At 38.3% G+C, this 18,527-nt stretch overlaps 1 protein-coding gene across 2 annotated transcripts in view; it reads left to right on the forward strand.

Moving 5' to 3' along the window:
* LOC106882574 (acetylcholinesterase) overlaps positions 1 to 18,527 on the forward strand; it is a 135,732-nt gene that overhangs the window by 78,839 nt on the left and 38,366 nt on the right. The window lies entirely within an intron of this gene.

Consider the following 18,527-nt stretch of genomic DNA (forward strand, 5'->3'; position numbering starts at 1 on the left):
TGTTAACAACAAACAAGATGAGGACGAATATCAGTCAAATGTAGATAATGTAAATAATGTAAATAATTCCTCATCTCTTAAATATAGAACTGTATTATCTAATCGGTACGGAGCCGACATTAGACTTCATTGGAGACATATAGAGAAACTCCATCAAAAACTAGCTCGTCTTTCAAACCATCTAACCTTCCTGTGTAGATGTAGAGACTCAAAGCTAATACCACCTGGCTTGAATATAATGACACCAGTGGATTCATATAAAGCTAGAAGAGTAGCGGAAAGGGCAGGACATGCCCTCGTCCGTGAGAGGATCCATTACAACCGTTGGAAAAAACATCAACTAAATAACGAAATCAAAGAGAGGCTATCTTCTTTACTTAGAAAAATAACTAGAGATGACGACAGAAAGAGAATCCAACAAGATCTAGGAAAATCGTACATGAAAGAATTTGAAACGGTGAAGACACGCCAGATTAAGAAGTTTATGAAACTCAAAGGTCGGAGAATGAAGACTGAAGTCCATCACCCACCTGCGAAAGCAGTGATTAATGTAAGTAGCCGACGTCTGGAAGACTCCGAAGAAGCCGTACTGAACAAAGGTCTCAACTTTGCGACAACCATCAAGCGCATTCCATACTTGGACATAATAGCCCCTATTGAAGAGATAGCGGTAAAGATACCGAAAGCTCAGGGAGATGAACTAAGGTGGAAGGTGAGACAGGTACTGGAGAAAGCGAAACTTCCCAAACCAAACATCACTAAGGAAGAAAAGTTCGCTATCAAAAGGCTACAAGGAGACAATTCCATCATAGTTCTCCCAGCGGACAAGGGAAATGCTACAGTGGTGATGAACAAGTCTGACTACTCCGAAAAATTGGCAAGTCTTATAAGTGATGGTAGCTACAGTAGAGTAAAGAAAAACCCAACTCTGAAAACAGAGAGGAAGTTGTCACATATCTTGATCAAGAACAAGGATCACTTCACACCAATGAAGTACAGACAGCTGACTCAACACTACAGTAAACTACCACACATGTACGGTCTCCCTAAGATTCACAAGGAAGGTATTCCACTAAGACCTATAGTGAGCTGTAGCGGTTCAGCATGTCATCCACTGAGCCGCTTCTTGGTGGATATAATCAGTCCATTAGCAAGAAAGTCAACATCATAAGTGAAGAATTCCATCCACTTCACAGAATTGATCAAGGATACCCCCATTGAATCCAACCAGATGGTGAGTCTAGTTGTGATAAGTCTATTCACCAAAGTCCCAACTGGTGAAGCACTATCGGTGATTCAAGAAAGACTAGTGACAGACACCCATCTAAAAGAACGCACTAGTATACCAATAACAAACTTGATGGAAATGTTGACTTTCTGTGTAGAAACTACCTACTTCAGTATGGACACTGATATATATCGACAAGAAGATGGTTTAGCTATGGGTTCGCCATTATCACCGATAATAGCCAATATATACATGGAATACTTCGAGAATTTGGCTTTAGGATCAACACCACTAAAACCAACCCTATGGCTGCGATACGTTGATGACACCTTTATTCTCTGGCCCCACCAGCAAGATGTCCAAATGCTGCTAGATCATGTGAACTCAATAAATCCATCCATACAGTTCACCATGGAAAAGGAACAGAACAATCAGCTGGCATTCCTGGACGTATTAATAACACGCACCGAGTATGAATTCAGGACATCCGTATATCGCAAGCCAACCTTCACTGGACGATACCTTAACTTCAATTCCCACCATCCATACAGTGTAAAGAGAGGAATTGCTCAGTGCCTAAAACACCGAGCAAAGAATATAAGTAGCGATCGTGATACCCACCACGAGGAAATGATCAAGCTCAGTAAGAATCTATTAAGAAACAACTACCCCAAGAACATACTATCTACTCCAATTATGAAGAAAAGAGAGGATGAAACCAATAAACTGTCTACAGTCTGTCTACCCTATGTGAAAGGCCTCTCCGAAAAGATACAAAAGATATGCGGCCCATATGACATCAGGGCAGTATTCAAGAGCAATACAACACTTCGCAAATATCTCCTTCGGGTAAAACCACCAACAGAAGAGAATATGACCAAAAACTGCGTGTACTCCATCCCATGCAGCTGTGGTAGGTTATACAAAGGCGAAACATGTCGCCCCCTCAAAATAAGGGTAGAAGAACATCGCAAAGCTGTGACACGAGGAGATATCGATAAATCGGGTATAGCTGATCATGTAAGGAAAAATGGAAACCACCTCCCCCTGTGGGATGAAGTTAAAATAATAGACAGGGAACAACACTGGAAAATACGAAAACTAAAAGAAGCAGCACATATGCTAGGACACAACAACCTCCTAAGCAGACCGAGTGCAGATATGAATAGCATATGGGAACCGGTATTGAGGAAGGATAGAAAAATAATAGATTTATAAGCCTTAAAATTCACCCCATAATTGCCCACGGGCATATGGCGTAGTGATTAAGAGCGCGGGCTACTAACCCCAAGGTTCCGAGTTCGATTCACGGCAGCGACCTGATTAATAATAATAATAATAATAATAATGATATAATAATAATAATAATAATAATAGTAACATCGATAGGAATGAGAACCCAGGTTCGAAATTTCCCCAAGACACCTGACGAAGGCTGGAGGGTATATCAGCCGAAACGTTGTGTTAACAACAAACAAGATGGGGACGAATATCCGTCAAATGTAAATAATGTAAATAAGGTTACGTTCAAATATGATGTAATATTTTCATTAATCAATTAAATGGAGCCGCTTGAAACGGCCGTAAGGAATTGATGCCTGTACATCTTTGTTACTTATTTATATTCTGTTTAACTAACTTGAAATCTGCACTTCGCAAATACTATAGAAAATACCTTTATAAAAAGTACATGTCTGAATTATCATGAGCGGACACCTTTACTTAGCTGGGTTGCATTGTCTACACACGGCAGGAATATTGGGTACAAATACCCCTACATGGAGTCTTGATATTCAATATTCAAATAATATTGTTGGGGTGTGCATATTATACCGAACTAGCAAGGTGCCTCAATTTAAGTACCCAATTCAACTGAATCTTATATATATATATATATATATATATATATATATATATATAATAGCAACAGGTTTCAAAGAAAAAAGACTACACGTGGTATAAGTAAGGGGAAAAGTAAAAAGAAACAAAGAAAATGCACACTGGGCATAAAAGTAATGGCCTTTTTTAAAAGTAAAAACAAAGATATACACATACAAATAAATGATTTAAGGTGGAATTAAGAAGTATAAAAATCATTATCATGAGTCATTATCGAAAGTCATATCGGTTTCGTCATAGCTGTTCACTGACTTTTAATCAACTTCGATTTCGTAACGGTGTTGGGTCTTGTAGTACTTGAGTGAAAGATTGCATGCAAGGGAGATGAGCAGTTCTGAAAGTGATGCAATGAAGGTAGATATAATTAATAGAAAATGAATGGCATTTGTTTCTTTTTACTTTTCCCCTATATACTTGTATATGTATTTGTATATATATGTATATAGTTCACAGATAAGATCTAAAGATTCTCCGTATAGAAGACTCTTAGTAGTGCTCAAAAGATTTAAACTAATATTCTGATGTCTCTACAGGGGATAATTTCACAAACTGGTGTAGAGGCAATTATGTGGATAAAACAAATTAAACACATCATATATATTAAGTTTATTAGACATCAAATACAAAATATGTATATAAGATGCAAAACGAAAGGAAGAAAAAGGTAGAAGCTTTTAGATGATGAATTTTTATGTATAAATATATAAATATTCATATTAATATGAATACGTATTTAAAACGTAATCGAATTTAATCTTGGGTATGCATTTTATATGGTCATAGACTGACGATTCGGTTCGTCCCCTGCACGATTCAGGTACATGATGCTGATAAGCCATAAAATGGCAAAATGTCGGTATCCATCACTCCTAAATGAGACTGGGGGTGAGTTATCTCGGCTGTCGATGGTCTTCAGGTGTTTTAATACTCTGTGCTACCAGGGAGTTGTCTCGAAAGCGCTACGATGCAGCGAACCGGCACACAAGCAAAACACATTGTGTGCGGTCGATAATGTTTACAACAATAGTGTTGTTTTGAATTCGTAACTGAATGTATAGACCATATAAATGCAAATGTATGTGGTTATGTATGTGTGTTTAGTCCAGAAAGGCTCGGAAACGGTGCATCCTTACGAAAATCGATTTCGATTTTCGAAATCTGCGTCCCATAGAATAGGTGGTCCATCAATGATAATAGAAAAATATAATATGCTACAAGAAATAACTTAACTTTTAGATCGACAACTCTCCCACTCTCTATCTTGTACCGCCAATGTATCTCTCTCTATTTACTCACCATACTTTTTGACACTCACTCACTCAGTCTCTTAGATATTAACTTACATGCATTGCTTTCATTTTGTTCACAACACATCCACTAAAATTTCTTAAAACCATTACTGCAGAAACATATTGCCTTGAAATTGCTAAAATGAACGAAAACTGCTACTCCTCCGTCCCAGACTGGTCGACAGATTGTTCAACTTATTTAGCTATGTAGACTACTGCAAGAACTCCAATTTGCCAGAAAACTGCCTGAAAACATTTGCATGCGATCGGAAAATCAAAAAAGCTCGACACGATTTAAATGAAAATCAGAAAATGCGCAGATATGAAATTTGCTGATCACTTCTTCTCCGTAACCAGACCGATCCATTTCTCGACCGTATTGTGACTAGCAATGGAAAGTGGATACTGTATAATAATAAAAAAAACGCTCTTCGCAGTTGTTGGACTAAAATGAAGCACCGAAAAACTTCCTTAAACTCGAGTTCTTCAAAAAGGAGGTTATGTTGACTGTTTGGTGGTATACTACTCGACTCATCCACTATAATTTCTTAAAACCATTACTGCAGAAACATATTGCCATGAAATTGCTAAAATGAACGAAAAACTGTTACTCCTCCGTCTCAGACTGGCTAACAGAAGTGGGCCAATCATATTTCATGACAATGCTCGACCACACGTTTCACTAATGACGTTACGGAAGTCGAGAGGAACTTGGCTACGAAGTGCTTCCCCACCCAGCTTATTCCTCAGACCTATCTCCTACCAACTACCATTTTTTTCAAGCACCTTGATGGTTTCCTGCGAGAGGAGTTCAAAAATCAAACCGATGCTGAAAGTGAGTTTAAAGAGTTAATTAGCTCCAGAACGTCAAATTGTGGTTTGGAAGCAAACTTCTCACCACGGAGTTGTTCTTTTGGTAGGATATACCCTCATGACAAATAAATAGACAATGTAGATGAGGTGAATTCTTTTATTTATAGATAGTAGTTATCGCCAAGCCAACATGGCAGTCCCAAAATTAGGACGAAAGCTGCCGTGAAGTAGCTCCAAGAAGCCATCGCCTCTAGCTAGCTATGTGACATACGAAACCTGTGTCCTTTATAACCTTCGAACAGGGGAGGTCAGCAGTGTCCCCCTGCTGGTTTGGCATCTGCAGACTAGTTTCAGGGTGTTGCCCCTTGTCAATGCAGAGCAGCCAAGCCCCAGCCAGGCGGCGCTACCGACTATCTGTTCGAAGGTTATTCATGGCAGTCCCAAAATTAGGACGAAAGCTGCCGTGAATTAGCTCCAAGAAGCCATCGCCTCTAGCTAGCTATGTGACACACGAAACCTGTGTCCTTTATAAGCTTCGAACAGGGGAGGTCCTCCTTTAGAGAGACTTAGAAATATTAATAACTCTATTTCTGAAAACCAGTGGATAGATTCCACTGAAATTAGATAAATAACCTTCGAACAGATAGTCGGCAGCGCCGCCTGGCTGGGGCTTGGCTGCTCTGCATTGACAAGGGGCAACACCCTGAAACTAGTCTGCAGATGCCAAACCAGCAGGGGGACACTGCTGACCTCCCCTGTTCGAAGGTTATAAAGGACACAGGTTTCGTGTGTCACATAGCTAGCTAGAGGCGATGGCCTCTTGGAGCTAATTCACGGCAGCTTTCGTCCTAATTTTGGGACTGCCATGTTGGCTTGGCGATAACTACTAACTTTCAGTACCGCTGCCGTAGTCTCCTTTAGAGAGACTTAGAAATATTAATAACTCTATTTCTGAAAACCAGTGGATAGATTCCACTGAAATTAGATAAATAACCTTCGAACAGATAGTCGGCAGCGCCGCCTGGTTGGGGCTTGGCTGCTCTGCATTGACAAGGGACAACACCCTGAAACTAGTCTGCAGATGCCAAACCAGCAGGGGGACACTGCTGACCTCCCCTGTTCGAAGGTTATAAAGGACACAGGTTTCGTGTGTCACATAGCTAGCTAGAGGCGATGGCTTCTTAGAGCTAATTCACGGCAGCTTTCGTCCTAATTTTGGGACTGCCATGTTGGCTTGGCGATAACTACTAACTTCCAGTACCGCTGCCGTAGTCTCCTTTAGAGAGACTTAGAAATATTAATAACTCTATTTCTTTTATTTATAGTTTAACGAAAATGTGTCCCTATATAAATGTGGGGTCATACAGTCTCTCTCCATTATTCTCACCGATAATAGTGTCAAGTACATTGAAGTACTTATGTAAAAGGAATAAGTATTCATTTTCTTGTCAGTTGTTTATATTTTTGCTGAACAAAGTTCAAATATTTATCTTCTAAACATGGTAGAAGTAAAACGAAGATTGAATGCCACACTGTTAAATGGGTTATAGAAAATAGGAAGCGTTTCATTGTTTTTGTTATTGTTGTTGCTGTTGTTTTTTTCTTCCTCTACTACTACTACTACTACTACTACTACTACTACTACTACTACTACCTATATTGCCAATCCAATCCTGATTAACCATTCCGGTTTTGACAATCCTGTTCACCTTAAAATATGTACTATTACGTTATCTAAAGTATTGGTTCCTTACTGAAGATGAAAACTGATTTGAAGGAGATTTAGCCGTTATTTCTAGCAGATCCAGTGATCACATAAAACCTTCTTCACAAGGCTCAGAAATAATTCAGTATGATATAAATATAGAAAGAAATGTGAGAGTAGAATAGAACAGAAAATGCCTTATGACCGAAAACTTAGTTGTTGAATTTTCCTGTTTGACAGATATTTTAATATTCGCCGAGGTCGACTTTACCTTTCATCCTTTGGGGTCGATAAAATAAGTACCAGTTAAACAATGGAGTCGATGTAATCGATTTCGTACCTCCTACGAACTTACTGGTTTTGTACCAAAATTTGAAAACAATATTTTCTTGAAAAGGACGGCGAGTTGGTAGAATCGTTACCGCGTCGGGCTACACTCTGATTTTCAAATTCCACCGAGTTCAACTTTACCTTTCATCCTTTCACGGTCGATAAAATAAGTGCCAGTTGAACACTGGGTCAATGTAAGTAACTCAACTCCTCCTACGAAATAGCTGGCTTAATGCTAAAACTTGAAGACAATATTTTCTGGGAAAAGGCGGTGAGATGGCAGAATCGTTAGCACACCAAGCAAAATGCAAAAAAAAAAAAACACACAAAAATGGACCATCACGAAATATAATAATGTGTACATCCTTTCGTCCGTTCTTACGTTCTGAGTTTAAATTCCACCGAGGTCAACTTTGTCGATAAAGTAAGTAGTGGTTGGGCACTGGTGTCGATGTAATATATATATATATATATATATATATATATATATATATATATATGTATGTGTGTGTATGTGTGTTTGTGTTTGTCTCCACACCATCGTTTGACAAGCGATGCTGATTTCTTTGCGTTTTCCATTTCTAGGGGTTCAGCAAAATGTTTCGTTAGAATAAGCATCACATTTTGAAGCAATAAATACTTGGGTCGATTCATTCGACTAAACCCTTCAATTCAATGTTTGAAATTAGTGAGAAAAATAAAGGATAAAAGATAAACTAGTAGAGTATATTTTTCATTATTACTGTAATTGATTCGTTGACAACGTGTTGGCAGTCGATTAGATAAGTGCTAGCATAGAGCAGCAGCCTTGATTGCTTGACAAATTAATAGCAGTTGAAGCTGAGCTCATTACTGAAGTCATACGTGATCCAGGAAAACGCTTGAGTATTATTATCTATGTAGTGTTTACATTTCCGAGAATAAATAATAATTCGCTAATTTTGGGGAATTATTTCAAGATGAACACCATAACACAATGATTAATTTTGAAGTCTTCGACAGTCAGACGCCATTTTATAGCAATTATATAGATCGTTAGTATGTTCGTAACTTAACGAATAATGGGTTGTATAATTACGATACCCCCATCGCTTGCTGTCGATACTAAATAAATAATAGGGCGCAGTTCACTATTTGCACTCAAGCCTATAAGATTATAATGCTCCACAGACGGCATATACATACATAGGCTTGAAATCTTAGGCGTTTTCCATTGTTCCTGAGCGTAAATCTAATTCATCCTGTTTGCTGTTCTCTCCCCTCGTCTGATATTTACACACACGCACGCACGCACACACACGCGCACGCACACACACACGCACACACACACACACACACACACACACACACAGACGCGCGCGCAAAAACACCACACACAGTGCGATGGGTAAAATGTTGCCAGTTTATATTTTTAATTTTGTGGATGCGCATTGTTTGTTTTTGATTTTGTTGACTACGCAGTATAGGACAAAAACAGCACCATCACACAATTCACTCTGCCAGAAATTTGGAAACGACATGCTGTAATGCTCAGCATTCGCGCTGGAAGATCCACTATGAACACTTCAGAGTGTTTGAGTGTCAACCTAAAGAGATTGCAGAGGATTCGGAAAGAGCTGGATGAGTCTAATGGTGATTAGGGAGGTATGACAGCTCGGAAAACTTACTCTGATTGTTGTGATAAGAAAAGAACTCCTGAATTTGTTGGTGAGATTCAGCCCATGATTGACAACGATCCCTTCAAGTCAATCAGGTCTATCGCCAGAAACATAGGAGTGTCTGAGCTTCTTATCAGACAGGTAATGCACAAAAACATTCGGTATTCCTCATACAAGATAAGAAAGGGCCGCCAATTTTTATCCCAAGCCATCAAGAACAAGAGGAAAGATCGCGCTACGAAGCGTTTGAACAAACTCAAACATACTCTCCAACCGAACAAGCTTTGGTATTTCTCAGACGAGAAACATTCCTACCAGGACCAGATGGTGAACACACAGAACAACTTTTGGCTTGGCGTGTCCCCGAAATATGTACTGAGAGTGATAAAAATCAAACATTCAATCGACATCATGATGTTTGAAGAGATCACTAGTGATGGCGACGTTAAGCCTCCATTCATCTTCCCACACGGCCTCAAACTCAACATGGAGGCCTACCTATATCAAGTGCATGGAGGAGGTAGTGCTGCCCTGGGTCAAGAGGGTGACTACAGGAAAACCCTATGTCTGGCAACAAGATTCTGCACCATGTCACACAAGTAGGAGAAACCAATCATGGCTGTCAGACAATTTCTGCGACCACATCATCCCTAATATCTGGCCACCTAACTCTGCAGATTGCAACCTCACTGATTGTTATATGTGCGGTACAGTTCAGTGAGAGACCAATAAAACTCCGTATAACACCAAAGATGAACTGAAGGCAAGGATTATGGCAGCATTCACCAACTTAACAAGGAGACCGTCAAGAAGAATTGCAGGAGATTCCGAAGTCATGTGGAGGCCGTAGTAGAAGCCAATAGCAATTTTATTGAATAGATTTACTCTTTATTATTTCGAGATATTTTTATGTACTTTTGGTTAATATATCTGTTAAAATGAGATTCAGTGTTATTTAAATCTTTGCGTAATTTAGACGACAATTCATTCACCACACCCTGTATAACACACACACACACACACACACACACACACACACACACACACACACACACACACAAGCACACACACACAGACACACACACAAACACACACTCATACACACACATACATACCTACATGTATATATATATATATATATATATATATATATATATATATATATATATATATATATATATATATATATATATATATATATATATCAGCACCAGCAGTGATTGGGAATAAACGAAGTGTAGGTAAGTTAAAATATGTTTGTGATATCTTATAACTTTTGAAGGAAAATTCACTGCAGTTGCCGTGTCAAAAAGCCTCTCTCTTATGGTAAAAGGTGTAAAAACATATCTTTCCAGTTGATTGCTTGCTTCATGCTTTTGCTTGATGGAGATGGGAAGCGTTTCATTGTTTTTGTTATTGTTGTTGCTGTTGTTTTTTTCTTCCTCTACTACTACTACTACTACTACTACTACTACCTATATTGCCAATCCAATCCTGATTAACCATTCCGGTTTTGACAATCCTGTTCACCTTAAAATATGTACTATTACGTTATCTAAAGTATTGGTTCCTTACTGAAGATGAAAACTGATTTGAAGGAGATTTAGCCGTTATTTCTAGCAGATCCAGTGATCACATAAAACCTTCTTCACAGGGCTCAGAAATAATTCAGTATGATATAAATATAGAAAGAAATGTGAGAGTAGAATAGAACAGAAAATGCCTTATGACCGAAAACTTAGTTGTTGAATTTTCCTGTTTGACAGATATTTTAATATTCGCCGAGGTCGACTTTACCTTTCATCCTTTGGGGTCGATAAAATAAGTACCAGTTAAACAATGGAGTCGATGTAATCGATTTCGTACCTCCTACGAACTTACTGGTTTTGTACCAAAATTTGAAAACAATATTTTCTTGAAAAGGACGGCGAGTTGGTAGAATCGTTACCGCGTCGGGCTACACTCTGATTTTCAAATTCCACCGAGTTCAACTTTACCTTTCATCCTTTCACGGTCGATAAAATAAGTGCCAGTTGAACACTGGGTCAATGTAAGTAACTCAACTCCTCCTACGAAATAGCTGGCTTAATGCTAAAACTTGAAGACAATATTTTCTGGGAAAAGGCGGTGAGATGGCAGAATCGTTAGCACACCAAGCAAAATGCAAAAAAAAAAAAACACACAAAAATGGACCATCACGAAATATAATAATGTGTACATCCTTTCGTCCGTTCTTACGTTCTGAGTTTAAATTCCACCGAGGTCAACTTTGTCGATAAAGTAAGTAGTGGTTGGGCACTGGTGTCGATGTAATAAACTTAACTTCTGAAATTGCTGGCCTCCGTACCAAAATTTGAAACCAATATTTTCAGGTATTAGGGTATGTCAACAACCTCGACCACACAGAAAATTAATGTCAAATGTTACGTTTATGCATTTGTTTTGCAAGATTCCTGATGTGGAATGGCGTATTGAAACAGATATTCTTATATCGCGGGACAGTTTTTTTTTCCGAAATAACCACACGTACTGTATACCCGTTCTTCAAATCTTTCGTAACACTTCTTGTGACCACTTTAGTGACTCTCTCTCACGCGTGTCTACTCCAGTCCTGTTTAGTCCAATCTGGGTTGGGATTGGTATGTCGTTGAAGAGGTCAAGGATGTGACGAACGATTTCAAGAAAAGGACACTAAAATAATAATGGTTTTAAATTTTGTCACAAGGGCAGCAATTTTGGAAGAGGGGAAGAGTCGATTACATCGACCAACTGGTGTTCAACTGGTACTTATTTTATCGACCCCGAAAGGATGAAAGGCAAATTCGACCTCGGGGGAATTAGGAACACAGAACATAGCGACGGGCGAAATACTGCTAAGCATTTCGTCCAGCGTGCAAACGATTCTCCCAGCTCAGCAATGATGAAGCTGAAGTGAAGAACGAGTATATAGTACTTGTGGTTAACTGAAAAAAAAACCACACAAGAATGGACCATCACGAAATATAATAATGTGTACATCCTTAAATAAAATCACGATTAATTTTCATAGGAACACTTTAAAAAGAGAAGGTATGAGAATTTCGAACTTGAGATCTTGGAGAGCAGCCTCTCGAAAAAATCTAGACAAAGACACGATCGCACGCAGACACACACACTCACACACTCAACATACACACACACACACACACACACACACACACACACACACACACACACACACACACACACACACACACACACACACACACACACACACACACACACACACACACACAAACACAGTGATAAAGCTGAAGTGAAGAACTAGTATATAGTACTTGTAGTTGTCAGGAAAAAAAGAAACACAAGAATGGACCATCCCGAAATATAATAATGTGCCCATCCTTAAATAAAATTACGATGGAAAGAATTAATTTTCATAGGAACACTTTAAACAGAGATGGTATTAGAATTTCGAACTCGAGATCTTGGAAGTGTCGGTAACAAAATGGCCAGTAGCCTCTTGCAGAAATCTAGACAAAGGCACGCACGCACGCATGTATGCTCGCACGCACACCTTCACACACACACACACACACACACACACACACATATATATAACGAGTTAGAAAACAGAGAGATCGAATGGATAGAAAATTAATCACCATATTCATCAACAATTATTTCATTTCACAAATAAGATTAAAGTTACAAAACATATATGTATATATAATTTTGCATTTTAAATACCTTATAAGGAAAATTGTCCTCTGAACACCCTGATGATTTTTCTTATAAGGGATTTATAATGCAAAATTATATTTTTATATATGTTTTGTAATTTTAATCTTCTTTGTGAAATCAAACAATTGTTGGTGAATATGTTGATTAATTAATAAATTAATTTGTATCCATTAGACCTTTCTGTTTTCTAACACGAAAAAATGCTTGATATCCTTCGATATTCTATATAATATATTCATTGAAGAACTATCTCTTTAAAATTTAATATATCAAACCAGTGTATCTTGGATAAAATATCCCTATAAGAGGTTTAAATATCTTCATTGTGACTATACACACGCACGCACACACACACACACACACACACACACACACACACACACACACACGGATATATTTATATGCATGTATGTATGTATTTATGTATGTATGTATGTATGTATGTATGTATGTATGGATGGATAGATGGATGTATATATACATATATATATGTGTGTATATATATATATATATATATATATATATATATATATATATATACATACATATATATATATATATATATATATACATATATATATATATATATACATACATACATACATACATACATACATACACACATATATATGCATATATATATATATATATATATATATATATATATATATATATATATATATATGTATGTGTGTGTATGTGTGTTTGTGTTTGTCTCCACACCATCGTTTGACAAGCGATGCTGATTTCTTTGCGTTCTCCATTTCTAGGGGTTCAGCAAAAGGTTTCGTTAGAATAAGCATCACATTTTAAAGCAATAAATACTTGGGTCGATTCATTCGACTAAACCCTTCAATTCAATGTTTGAAATTAGTGAGAAAAATAAAGGATAAAAGATAAACTAGTAGAGTATATTTTTCATTATTACTGTAATTGATTCGTTGACAACGTGTTGGCAGTCGATTAGATAAGTGCTAGCATAGAGCAGCAGCCTTGATTGCTTGACAAATTAATAGCAGTTGAAGCTGAGCTCATTACTGAAGTCATACGTGATCCAGGAAAACGCTTGAGTATTATTATCTATGTAGTGTTTACATTTCCGAGAATAAATAATAATTCGCTAATTTTGGGGAATTATTTCAAGATGAACACCATAACACAATGATTAATTTTGAAGTCTTCGACAGTCAGACGCCATTTTATAGCAATTATATAGATCGTTAGTATGTTCGTAACTTAACGAATAATGGGTTGTATAATTACGATACCCCCATCGCTTGCTGTCGATACTAAATAAATAATAGGGCGCAGTTCACTATTTGCACTCAAGCCTATAAGATTATAATGCTCCACAGACGGCATATACATACATAGGCTTGAAATCTTAGGCGTTTTCCATTGTTCCTGAGCGTAAATCTAATTCATCCTGTTTGCTGTTCTCTCCCCTCGTCTGATATTTACACACACGCACGCACGCACACACACGCGCACGCACACACACACGCACACACACACACACACACACACACACACACACACACACACACACACACACAGACGCGCGCGCAAAAACACCACACACAGTGCGATGGGTAAAATGTTGCCAGTTTATATTTTTAATTTTGTGGATGCGCATTGTTTGTTTTTGATTTTGTTGACTACGCAGTATAGGACAAAAACAGCACCATCACACAATTCACTCTGCCAGAAATTTGGAAACGACATGCTGTAATGCTCAGCATTCGCGCTGGAAGATCCACTATGAACACTTCAGAGTGTTTGAGTGTCAACCTAAAGAGATTGCAGAGGATTCGGAAAGAGCTGGATGAGTCTAATGGTGATTAGGGAGGTATGACAGCTCGGAAAACTTACTCTGATTGTTGTGATAAGAAAAGAACTCCTGAATTTGTTGGTGAGATTCAGCCCATGATTGACAACGATCCCTTCAAGTCAATCAGGTCTATCGCCAGAAACATAGGAGTGTCTGAGCTTCTTATCAGACAGGTAATGCACAAAAACATTCGGTATTCCTCATACAAGATAAGAAAGGGCCGCCAATTTTTATCCCAAGCCATCAAGAACAAGAGGAAAGATCGCGCTACGAAGCGTTTGAACAAACTCAAACATACTCTCCAACCGAACAAGCTTTGGTATTTCTCAGACGAGAAACATTCCTACCAGGACCAGATGGTGAACACACAGAACAACTTTTGGCTTGGCGTGTCCCCGAAATATGTACTGAGAGTGATAAAAATCAAACATTCAATCGACATCATGATGTTTGAAGAGATCACTAGTGATGGCGACGTTAAGCCTCCATTCATCTTCCCACACGGCCTCAAACTCAACATGGAGGCCTACCTATATCAAGTGCATGGAGGAGGTAGTGCTGCCCTGGGTCAAGAGGGTGACTACAGGAAGACCCTATGTCTGGCAACAAGATTCTGCACCATGTCACACAAGTAGGAGAAACCAATCATGGCTGTCAGACAATTTCTGCGACCACATCATCCCTAATATCTGGCCACCTAACTCTGCAGATTGCAACCTCACTGATTGTTATATGTGCGGTACAGTTCAGTGAGAGACCAATAAAACTCCGTATAACACCAAAGATGAACTGAAGGCAAGGATTATGGCAGCATTCACCAACTTAACAAGGAGACCGTCAAGAAGAATTGCAGGAGATTCCGAAGTCATGTGGAGGCCGTAGTAGAAGCCAATAGCAATTTTATTGAATAGATTTACTCTTTATTATTTCGAGATATTTTTATGTACTTTTGGTTAATATATCTGTTAAAATGAGATTCAGTGTTATTTAAATCTTTGCGTAATTTAGACGACAATTCATTCACCACACCCTGTATAACACACACACACACACACACACACACACACACACACACACACAAGCACACACACACAGACACACACACAAACACACACTCATACACACACATACATACCTACATGTATATATATATATATATATATATATATATATATATATATATATATCAGCACCAGCAGTGATTGGGAATAAACGAAGTGTAGGTAAGTTAAAATATGTTTGTGATATCTTATAACTTTTGAAGGAAAATTCACTGCAGTTGCCGTGTCAAAAAGCCTCTCTCTTATGGTAAAAGGTGTAAAAACATATCTTTCCAGTTGATTGCTTGCTTCATGCTTTTGCTTGATGGAGATGGGAATCATCCCAGGTTAGTGGTCTCTCATTGTGCCTAGAGCCGATTAGGCCCACCAGTGGGCTGTCCCATCGGAGACGACGTCGAGCCCCTGGAGATGACGCCTGAACATCTTGTGCGGGACCTGTCATGGGGCCGCTTCCAGCCCGTAGCTGTTACGTCGAATGAGAGAAAAGTTCGAGTAAGATGGTTTGACGGAGTACGAAAGTCATGTCCGCACCAGCGCATGTGAAACTGATGCGTGCGCAAACACTGTTATTAGTTGGAAACGTTATGGTACCAGCTGATATTCCCGATGGTCCCCAGGGCTCTGCTGTAGGAGCCATAGATCCTATTTATCAGGGTCTTCGTGAGGGGCCCCGTTTCAGATCCATAGAGGAGAACGAGAGGGCCAACGCCGTTGTAGATGCGGATCTTCGTGTTCCGGGAGATATAGTGGTAACACCAAAGGAGTTTCCATAGCGTGTACATGATCCCGGTGGCCAGACCACATCTGCGGTTACCTCTGGTGTCAGGTTTCTATTGTTGGTGACAGTGGAGCCCAGGTATGTGAAGGAACTGACTAACTCCAGTATGGACAGTGGGAGCGTCCAGATCATCGCCAAAATGCATCAGCTTCGCCCAACTTGCCTGAAGGCCATTCTTTGCTGATTCCTTTCGGCTTATGGTCAGTACCACCCCTATCGGATTCCCAGAATCGCTTTTTGGGCTCTTTAACTTTCCTCAATGGTAAATACCGAACAGAGATATCACCCAGAAGATTCAAAGCCATAGTTTTAACTAAAAAAAACAGTCAACACCTGTGCGTAAAACCTACAAAACCTGTGGGAATGACGAGATCGATATTTCTTCCATTTCGAATCAACCATAGTTAACTGAATCTTTAACTTCTTTAGCAGCTGATGTTATGCAATTTATAGAACTTGATATGTTTTCCAAACCTGATTTATTTGGATTAGACATGATGGCATGTCAATCAAAATTATTAGTGTATCATCTTAAACAATATGGTAAAAGGCGAAAAAAATCGAGACTTCTGTACTTTATGCTTCAACGGCAGAATTATCATTTCAGTTTGAGGTTGCTTTCTACTGTTGTTGATGTCATTTTTGTTCATCTCAACTGGTGGTAGTTGAAGGATATGCTAAGTGGCATGATGCTTTATCAAAAAGCAAAGGTTTAGAAGGCATGAAATCTCTGTAGCACATATAAGAATGCTATGAATGTTTGGAGTGGAAGGCAGAAACGCAGAGCAACTAATCAGAATGTATCTACGATAGTGAGTCATAATCACATGGAAAAATATCGGGATTATTTGCACTCTGTTGTAGAAGTGATTCAGTTTTTGACTTGTACTTCGGGGTGATCACAATGAAAATATTACCTGTCATGACAACGATAATGAAAATGACCTTTCTGGGCCATTTTTTACGGCTTTTTGAATATACTTTTACAAAAGATTCCAAATTAAAAGAAAGATTATCATCGGTACCTAAATATGCGTTAATAAAAATTTTAGCTAGCAAAAATAAAGATTTTACCTAAATATGCGTTGTACACATCTGTTATGATGCAAAATGAAATTATACAACTTATGAAAGATGTTTTGAATCAAATGAGTGATGATATTCATCAATCAGATATCCATTTCTTCATATTTAAATGTTATGAAATTCTTGATCCTGCTAATGCAAAAATATTTCAATAATTGTGAGGTTTGTAAAAGCGGGGATCGTGTCAGAAAGTCTTATCGTTGTAACTTTGAGCAAAGACGTAAAGGCGGAAAATTTAGTTAATGTTGTTATCTAAAGTATTGAAGATGCTGGATAAAAGCCGGAAAGCATTTTATCTCAGTGTTATGAAGGTGCCTCAGTAATGTCTGGTGTTGCCGGTGGTGTCTGGAAAATAATACAACAGAAAATTGCAAAGGAAGTTTCGTATGCGCATTGCTTCCATCATCAGTTGCATTTGGTTTTAATTCATGCAATTGAAGAGATTAGTGAAGTAAAACTATTCTTCAGTGCTTCTAAAGCTCTTTATACCTTTCTGTATGGACTAAAGTTGTATACTGCATTCAAAGGTACTACACATTTGAAGTACCTATTGTAACAACGGTGGTCAGGGCATCTTGCAGTTGTTATCGTTACACGTACCAATCATGAACACGTAGTGCAAGTGTTTCGAAATGCAGAATACGACAGTTCTGACATAAACATTAGAATTGAGGAAGCTGGTATTTTGAAACAGATTACTAGCCTCAAACTTATTTTCATTGTGATTCTTCTTCAATGTATTCTGAAAGTTCTTGATGCACCAAATAAATTGTTACAACGACGCGACTGTGACTTGTCCGAGGGAGTACTGAATATTTTGAAAGCACTGAGAATAGAAAAGGGGATATACCAGAGCATTGTCTCACAGGCTAAGACCTAAGACAATAAATTTAGAAGAGAATTGTTCTATTTCTCGACGAACTCATAGAGTTCCCAGAGTATACTACACAATCATCAGTAATAATATGGATCATGAAAATTCTGATAACAAATATATACTCTTTAATCGTATTTACAACAGCGCTTTTGATAACTGTATTGGAGAACTTCAAACTCGTAGCACGAGAATACTAACAACTACGAGTAGATAGCCAAAATTAGCCAGAAACATTCTCTGTGGGACAAG

The sequence above is a fragment of the Octopus bimaculoides genome, chromosome 9, assembly GCF_046866305.1.
Source record: "Octopus bimaculoides isolate indiv1 chromosome 9, ASM4686630v1, whole genome shotgun sequence".
NCBI classification, from domain to species: Eukaryota; Metazoa; Mollusca; class Cephalopoda; order Octopoda; family Octopodidae; genus Octopus; species Octopus bimaculoides.